Source organism: Lepus europaeus, unplaced genomic scaffold (assembly GCF_033115175.1).
Source record: "Lepus europaeus isolate LE1 unplaced genomic scaffold, mLepTim1.pri SCAFFOLD_196, whole genome shotgun sequence".
Lineage (NCBI taxonomy): Eukaryota > Metazoa > Chordata > Mammalia > Lagomorpha > Leporidae > Lepus > Lepus europaeus.
In genome coordinates, this window is record NW_026909089.1 from 179,767 (window position 1) to 189,753 (window position 9,987).

Below are 9,987 nucleotides of genomic sequence, written 5' to 3' on the forward strand. Positions count from 1 at the left end.
AATAAAGTCCGTGGATAATATCAGGAAAACACAAAAACAAAGGCTATAGAAATATCTGGGATTGTGTTAGCCAAAACAAAACCAGATATTTCCGGTTTCATCCAGTCATATCTGGACAAACTGGTGTGGAATTCGTACGCAATGGACCGAGAAAATCAGAGTAAAAATGGTTTTGAAGAAAAGCAGTCTTTTCGTTAAGCAAGTGCATAAAATGTCTTCGATACAAACATAAATTTCATGTTTGTTTGCCGCAGTTCCTATAGATTTCTCCATAGAAAATATGAATACATAGAGCTGGTGTCCCCATGTGGAACCAATTAGTGTACTAAGCCCAAAATTAAATGTTCCCCAATAAAAAACATTCAAAACAATAAAGTCCATTGATGATATCCGGAAAACACAAACACAGAGGCTGTAACAATATCTGGGATTGAGTTAGCCAAAACAAAATCTGATATTTCCGGTTTCATCCAGTCATATCCAGACAAACTGCTGTGGAACTTGGAAGAAATGGACCGAGAAAATCACAGTAAAAATGGTTTTGGAGAAAAGTAAAGTCTTTTCGTTAGGCAACTGCATAAAATGTCATCTATACCAACAGTAATATCATGTTTGTTTGCCACAGTTCCTCTAGCTTTCTCCCTAGAAAATACGAATGTGCAGACCTGTTGTCCCCATGATGAACCAATTAGTGTATCAACGGTACAAAATTTAATATTTCCAGATAAAAATATTCAAAACAATAAAGTCTGAGGATAATATCCAAAATAAACAAACACAGAGGGTTGCACAATATCTGGGATGGAGTTAGCCAAAACAAAACCGGATATTTCTGGTTTCATCGAGTCATATCCGGACAAAGTGATGTGGAATTCGTATGCAATGGACCGAGAAAATCACAGTAAAAATGGTTTTGGAGAAAAGCAAAGTCTTTTCATTAGGACAGTGCATAAAATGTCATAGATACAAACAGAAACATCATGGTTATTTGCTGCAGTTAATCTAGCTTTCTCCTTAGAAAATAGGAATTGTAGAGCTGGTGACCCCATGATGAACCATTAGTGTTTCCACGGTACAAAATTAAATGTTCCCTGATTAAAACATTCAAAACAATAAAGTCCATCGATAATATCCATAAAATACAAACAAAGAGGCTTTCACAAAATTTCGGATTGAGTTAGCCAAAACACAACCGGATATTTCTGTTTTCATCCAGTCATATCCGACAAAGTGGTGTGCAATTCGTATGCAATGGACAGAGAGAATAACAGTAAAAATGGTTTTGGAGAAAAGCAAAGTCTTTTCGTTAGGCAAGTGCATAACATGTCATCTATACAAACAGAAATATCATATTTGTTTTTCACAGTTTCTCTAGCTTTCTCCCTAGAAAATACGAATGTATAGAACTCGTATCTCTATGTGGAACCAATTAGTGTTTCCAATAACAAAATTAATTTTTCCCTGATGAAAAACATTCAAAACAATAAAGTCCCTGGATAATATCAGGAATACACAAACACAGAGGCTGTAGCAATGTCTGGGATTGAGTTACCCAAAACAAAACCGGATATTTCCGGTTTCATCCAGTCATATCTGGACAAACTGGTGATGAATTCGTATGCAATGGACCGAGAAAATCAGAGTAAAAATGGTTTTGGAGAAAAGCAAATTCTTTTCCTTAGGGAAGTACATAAAATGTCATCGAGACAAACAGGAATATCATGTTTGTCGCAGTTCCTCTAGCTTTCTCCCTAGAAAATACGAATGTGTAGAGCTGGTGTCCCAATGATGAACCAAATAATGTTTTCAAGAAGAAAATTAAATGTTCCCTGATAAAACATTCAAAACAATAAAGTCCGTGGATAATATCAGGAATACACAAACACAGTGGCTGTAGCAATATCTGGGATTGAGTTAGCCAAAACAAAACCGGATATTTCCAGTTACATCCAGTCATATCTGGACAAACTGGTGTTGAATTCGTATGCAATGTACCGAGAAAATCAGAGTAAAAAATGGTTTTGGAGAAAAGCAAAATCTTTTGGTTAGGCAAGTGCATGAATGTCATCTATACAAACAGAAATATCATGTTTGTATGCCACAGTTCCTCTAGCTTTCTCCCTAGAAAATACGAATGTGTAGAGCTGGTGTCTCCATGTGGAACCAATTAGTGTTTCTACGGTACAAAATTAAATGTTCCCTGATAAAAACACTCAAAACAATAAAGTCCGTTCATAATAAGCAGAAAAGACATACACAGAGTCTTTCACAATATTTTGGATTGAGTTAGCCAAAACACAACCGGATATTTCTGCTTTCATCCAGGCATATCAGGACAAAGTGGTGTGGAGTTCATATGCCTTGAGCCAAGAAAATCACAGTAAAAATGGTTTTGGAGAAAAGCAAAGTCTTTTCATTAGGCAAGTGCTTAAAATGTCATCTATACAAACAGAAATATCATGTTTGTTTGCCGCAATTCCTCTAGCTTATTCGCTAGAAAATTCGAATGTGTAGAGCCGGTGTCCCCATGTTAATCCTATTAGTGTTTCTACCGTAGAAAATTAAATGTTTTCTGATAAAAATATTCAAAATAATAAAGCACATCGATAATATCCACAAAACACAAACACAGAGGCTTTCACAATATATCGGATTGAGTTAGCCAAAACGAAACCGGATATTTCTGGTTTCATCCAGTCATATCCGGACAAACTGGTGTGGAATTCTTATGCAATGGACCGAGAAAATCGCAGTAAAAATGGTTTTGGAGAAAAGCAAAGTCGTTTCATTAGGCAAGTGTATAAAATGTCATCTATACAAACAGAAATATCATGTTTGCTTTTCGCAGTTTCTGTAGCTTTCTCACTAGAATATACGAATGTATAGCACTCCTATCTCCATGTGGAACCAATCAGTGTTTCCAATAACAACATTAAATTTACCCTAATAAAAACATTGAAAACAATAAAGTCCATCGATAATATCAGGAATATACAAACACAGAGGCTGTAGCAATATCTGGGAATGAGTTACGTAAAAGAAAACCGGATATTTCCGGATTCATCCGGAAGTATCTGGACAAACTGATGTGGAATTCGTATGCAATGGACCGAGAAAATCAGCGTAAAAATGGTTTTGGAGAAAAGCAAAGACTTTTCTTTAGGCAAGTACATAAAATGTCATCGAAACAAACAGGAATATAATGTTGTTTGTCGCAGTTCCTCTAGCATTCTCCCTAGAAAATACGAATGTGTAGAGCTGGTGTCCTCATGATGAACCAATTAGTGTTTTCCCGCACAAAATTAAATGTTCCCTGATAAAACATTCAAAACAATAAAGTCCGTGGAAAATATCAGGAATACACAAACACAGAGGCTGTAGCAATATCTGGGATTGAGTTAACCAAAACAAAACCGGATATTTCCGGTTACATCCAGTCATAGCTTGACAAACTGGTGTGGAATTCGTATGCAATGGACCAAGAAAATCAGTGTTAAAATGGTTTTGGAGAAAAGCAAAGTCTTTTCTTTAGGCAAGAGCATGAATGTCATCTATACAAACAGAAATATCATGTTTGTTTGCCGCAGTTCCTCTAGCTTTCTCCTTAGAAAATATGAATGTGTAGAGCTGGTGTCTCCATGTGGAACCAATTAGTGTTTCTACGGTCCAAAATTAAATGTTCCCTGATAAAACACTCAAAAAAATAAAGTCAATCGATAATATCCAGAAAACACAAACACAGAGACTATAGCAATAACTGGGATTGAGTTAGCAAAAACACAACCAGATATTTCTGCTTTCATCCAGTCATATCCGGAAAAAGTGGTGTAGAATTCATAAGCAATGGACAGAGAAAATCACAGTAAAAATGGTTTTGGAGAAAGGCAAAGTCTTTTCGTTAGGCAAGTGCATTAAATGTCATCTATACAAACAGAATTATCGTGTTTGTTTGCCGAAGTTCCTCTAGCTCTTTCTCTAGAAATTACGAATGTGTAGAGCTGGTGTCCCCATGATGAACCTATTAGTGTTTCCCAGCACAAAATTAAATGTTCCAAGATAAAAACATTCAAAACAATAAAGTCCATCGACAATATCCAGAAAACAAAAACACAGAGGCTGTAGCAATATCTGGGATTGAATTAGCAAAAACACAACCAGATATTTCGGGTTTCATCCAGTCATATCCGGAGAAAGTGGTCTGGAATTCGTAGGCAATGGACCGAGAAAATCAGAGAAAAAATGGTTTTGGAGAAAAGCAAAGTCTTTTCGTTAGGGAAGTGCATAAAAAGTCATCGATACAAACAGAAATATCATGTTTTTTGCCACCGTTCCTCTAGCTTTCTCCCTAGAAAATACGAATGTGTGCAGCTGGTGTCTCCATGTGGAACCAATTAGTGTTTCTACGGTACAAAATTAAATGTTCCCTGATAAAAACATTCAAAACAATAAAGTCCATCGATAATATCCAGAAAACACAAACACAGAGGCTGTAGCAATATCTGGGATTCAGTAGGCCAAAACACAACCGGATATTTCTGGTTTCATCCAGTCATATCCGGACAAAGTGGTGTGGAATTCCTAGGCAATGCACCGAGAAAAACACTGTAAAATGGTTTTTGAAAAAAGCAAAGTCTTTTCGTTAGGCAAGTGAATAAAACGTCATCTACACAAACAGAAATATCATGTTTCTTTGCCGCAGTTCCTCATCTTTCTCCCTAGAAAATATGAATGTGTAGAGCTGGTGTCTCCATGTGGAACCAATTAGTGTTTCCCAGCAGAAAATTAAATGTTCCCCGATGAAAACATTCAAAACAGTAAAATGCATCAATAATATCCAGAAAACACAGACACCTAGGCTGTAGCAATATCTGGGGTATAGTAAGCCAAAAAACAACCAGATATTTCTGGATTCATCCAGTCATATCTGGACAAAATGGCCTAGAATTCATAGGCAATGGAACGAGAAAACCACAGTAAAATTGGATTTGGAAAAAAAGCAAAGTCTTTTCTTTAGGCAAGTGCACAAAATGTCATCTATACAAACAGAAATATCATGTTTGTTTGCCTCAGTTTCTCTAGATTTCTCCCTAGAAAATACGAATGTGTAGAGCTATTGTCTCCATGTTGAACCAATTTGTGTTTGTATGGTATAAAATTAAATGTTCCCTGAAAAAACATTCAAAACAATAAAGTCCATTGATAATAATCAGAAAACACAAACACAGAGGCTGTAGCAATATTTGGGATGGAGTTAGCAAAAACACAACCGGATATTTCTGGTTTCATCCCGTCATATCTGGACAAAGTGGGGTGGAATTCGTATGCAATGGACCGAGAAAATCACAGTAAAAATGGTTTTGGAGAAAAGCAAAGTCTTTTCCTTTGGCCAGTGCATAAAATGTCATCTATACAAACAGAAATATCATGTTTGCTTACCGCAGTTCCACTAGCTTTCTCCATAGAAAATATGCATGTGTAGACTGGTGTCTCCATGTGGAACCAATTAGTGATTCTATGGTACAAAATTAAATGTTCCCTATAAAAACATTCAAAACAATAAAGTCCGTAGACAATATCCAGGAAACACAAACACAGAGGCTGTAGCAATATCTGGGACTGACATAGGCAAAACACAACCGGATATTTCTGGTTTCATCCAGTCATATCCAGACAATGTGGGGTGGGATTCGTATACAATGGACCAAGAAAATCACAGTAAAAATGGTTTTGGAGAAAAGCAAAGGTTTTTCGTAAGGCAAGTGCATAAATGTCTTCTATGCAACCATAAATATCATGTTTGTTTGCCACAGTTCCTCTAGCTTTCTCCCTAGAAAATACGAATGTGTAGAGCTGGTGCCACCATGATGAACCAATTAGTGTTTCTGCGGTACAAAATTATATACTCCCTGATAAAAACATTCAAAACAATAAAGTCCATCGATATTATCCAGAAAACACAAACACAGAGGCTGTAGCAATATTTCGCATTGAGTTAGCCAAAACACAACCGGATATTTCTGGTTTCACCCAGTCATAGCTTGACAAAGTGGTTTGGAATTCGTATGCAATGGACCGAGAAAATCACAGTACAAATGGTTTTGGAGAAAAGCAAAGTCTTCTCGTTAGGGAAGTGCATAAAATGTCATCTATGCAAACAGAAATATCATGTTTGTTTGCCGCAGTAACTCTAGCTTTCTCCCTAGAAAATACGAATGTGTAGAGCTGGTGTCCCCATGATGAACCAATTAGTGTTTCAACGGTACAAAATTAAATGTTCCCTGATAAAATATTCAAAACAATAAAGTCCATCAATAATATCCAGAAAACACAAACACAGAGGCTTTCATAATATTTCGGATTGAGTTAACCGAAACACAACTGGATATTTCATGATTCATCCAGTCATATCCGGACAAAGTGGTGTGGAAATCGTATGCAATGAACCGAGAAAATCACAGTAAAAATGGTTTTGGAGAAAAGCAAAGTCGTTTCATTAGGCAAGTGCATAAAATGTCATCTATACAAACAGTAATATCATGTTTTATTGCCGCAGTTCCTCTAACTTTCTCCCTAGAAAATACAAATGTGTAGAGCTGGTGTCGCTATGATGAACCAATTAGTGTTTCAACGGTACAAAATTAAATCTTCCCTGAAGAAAACATCCAAAACAATAAAGTCCATCACTATTATCCAGAAAACACATACACAGAAGCTTTCACAATATTTCGGATTGAGTTAGCCAAAAAAACAACCGGATATTTCCCATTTCATCCAGTTATATCTGGACAAAGTGGTGATGAATTCGTATGCAATGGACTGAGAAAATCACAGTAAAAATGGTTTTGGAGCGGCGGAAGCGGAGCCGAGTGCGGCGGGGGCCAGCCGTGTGCGGCGGAAGCGGAGCCGAGTGCGGCGGGGGCCAGCCGTGTGCGGCGGAAGCGGAGCCGAGTGCGGCGGGGGCCAGCCGTGTGCGGCGGAAGCGGAGCCGAGTGCGGCGGGGGCCAGCCGTGTGCGGCGGAAGCGGAGCCGAGTGCGGCGGGGGCCAGCCGTGTGCGGCGGAAGCGGAGCCGAGTGCGGCGGGGGCCAGCCGTGTGCGGCGGAAGCGGAGCCGAGTGCGGCGGGGGCCAGCCGTGTGCGGCGGAAGCGGAGCCGAGTGCGGCGGGGGCCAGCCGTGTGCGGCGGAAGCGGAGCCGAGTGCGGCGGGGGCCAGCCGTGTGCGGCGGAAGCGGAGCCGAGTGCGGCGGGGGCCAGCCGAGTGCGGCGGAAGCGGAGCCGAGTGCGGCGGGGGCCAGCCGAGTGCGGCGGAAGCGGAGCCGAGTGCGGCGGGGGCCAGCCGAGTGCGGCGGAAGCGGAGCCGAGTGCGGCGGGAGCCGAGTGACAGAATCTCACCAGCGCGGGAACCAACGGAGGAGGGTAAGACCTCAGAAACCCAAGACATTGAGGGGGGAGGGAAACAGAGGCCTCACCCTTCACTCAACAAGCAAAACAAAGAGCACTGCGATCTTACATATCTAAAGTGCAGCCAAACTCAATAACTTTAGCAAAACTGGAGAACACATTGAGGGCTGAATAAACTCTTGGTGTGGTCCCAGAGGTAGATCAAACGAATACTCACAGAGGCCAGATTTCAACTACCCTCAACTCCACTCCCAACTGAGTCAAAAAAAAAAAAAAAAACCATAAATTATCTCCAACATGCCAAACAATAAACATAGAAGCCGAGGTAACAAAAGCAAGGAAGACACTATGACGCCCCCAAAGGAGAAAGACACGCCAAAGCAAGATTATGAAGATGAAGAGATAGAGGAAATGCAAGAAGCAGATCTCAAAAAAGTGATAGGAACATTAAGAAATTCTCAAAAACAAATTCTTGAACTACAGAAATCCTTAATGGACAAGATAGAAAATCTCTCCCGTGAAAATGAAATATTAAGGAGAAATCAAAATGAAATGAAAAAACTAGTAGAACATAAAATTGAGATACTGACAAAAAACCTCAATGAAATGAAGAACTCAATGGATCAAATGGCAAACACACTAGAGAGCCTTAAAAACAGAATGGGTGAAGCAGAAGAGAGAATATCGGAATTAGAAGACAGAGAACAGGAAAGGAAACAGGAAAATCAAAGAAAAGAAGAAGAAATCAGAAATCTAAAAAACACTGTCAGGAATCTACAGGATACTATTAAAAAACCCAACATTCGGGTTCTAGGAGTTCCTGAAGGCATGGAAAGGGAGAAAGGATTAGAAGGCCTTTTTAGTGAGATACTAGCAGAAAATTTCCCAGGTTTGGAGAAAGACAGAGGCATCCTAGTACAGGAAGTTCATAGAACCCCTAATAAACATGACCAAAAGAGAACCTCACCACGTCACGTCATAATCAAATTCACCACAGTGAAACACAAAGAAAAGATCCTAAAATGTGCAAGAGAGAAACGCCAGATTACTCTCAGAGGATCTCCAATTAGACTTACAGCTGACTTCTCATCAGAAACCCTACAAGCCAGGAGAGAATGGCAAGATATAGCCCAGGTACTAAGAGAGAAAAACTGCCAGCCCAGAATATTATATCCTGCAAAGCTCTCATTTGTGAATGAAGGTGAAATAAAGACCTTTCACAGCAAACAGAAACTGAAAGAATTTGTCGCCACTCGTCCAGCCCTGCAAAAGATGCTTAAAGATGTATTACATACAGAAACACAGAAACACAGTAGCCAATATGAAGGAAGGTAAAGGAAGGAAACCTCACAACAAAAGAACACAGGAATCTCAAACCAGATATCAGAAAATATCTTTGGTAAATGGCAGGGCAAAGTTACTCCTTCTCAATAGTAACATTGAATGTTAATGGCTTGAACTGTCCAGTTAAAAGACACCGATTGGCGGATTGGGTTAAGGAACAAAACCCATCTTTTTGCTGCTTACAAGAAACTCATCTTTCCAACAATGATCCATACAGACTGAAAGTGAAAGGCTGGAAAAAGATATACCATGCCAACAGAAATGAAAAAAGAGCAGGTGTAGCCATCTTAATATCGGACAACATAAACTTTACCATAAAAACTGTCAGGAGAGACAAAGAGGGACACTATTTAATGATTAAGGGATCCATTCAACAGGAAGATATAACAATTATCAATGTATATGCACCGAATCACAGGGCACCAGCTTATTTAAAAGACTTGTTAAGGGACTTAAAGGGAGACTTAGACCCCAATACAATAGTACTGGGGGACTTCAATACTCCACTCTCAGAGATAGACAGATCATCAGGACAGAAGATCAACAAGGAGACAGCAGATTTAAATGACACTATAGCTCAAATGGATCTAACAGATATCTACAGAACATTTCATCCTACATCTAAGGACTTTACATTCTTCTCAGCAGTATATGGAACCTTCTCTAGGATTGACCACATACTAGGCCATAAAGCAAGTCTCAGCAAATTCAAAAGAATTAGAATCATACCATGCAGCTTCTCAGACCACAAAGGAATCAAATTGGAAATTAGCAACTCGGGAATCCCCAGAGCACGTGCAAACACATGGAGATTGAACAACATGCTCCTGAATGAACAATGGGTCATAGAAGAAATTAAAAGAGAAATCAAAATTTTTCTGGAAGTAAATGAGGATAACAACACAACATACCAAAACCTATGGGATACAACAAAAGCAGTGTTAAGAGGGAAGTTTATATCAATAGGTGCCTACATCAAGAAATTGGAGAGGCACCAAATAGAAGAGCTTTCAAGTCATCTCAAGGATCTAGAAAATCTGCAGCAAACCAAACCCAAACCCAGTAGAAGAAGGGAAATAATTAAAATCAAAGAAGAAATCAACAAGATTGAATCCAAAAAAACATTACAAAAAATCAGCCAAACGAGGAGCTGGTTTTTTGAAAAAATAAACAAAATTGACACCCCATTGGCCCAACTCACTAAAAAAAGAAGAGAAAAGACCCAAATCAATAGGATCAGAGATG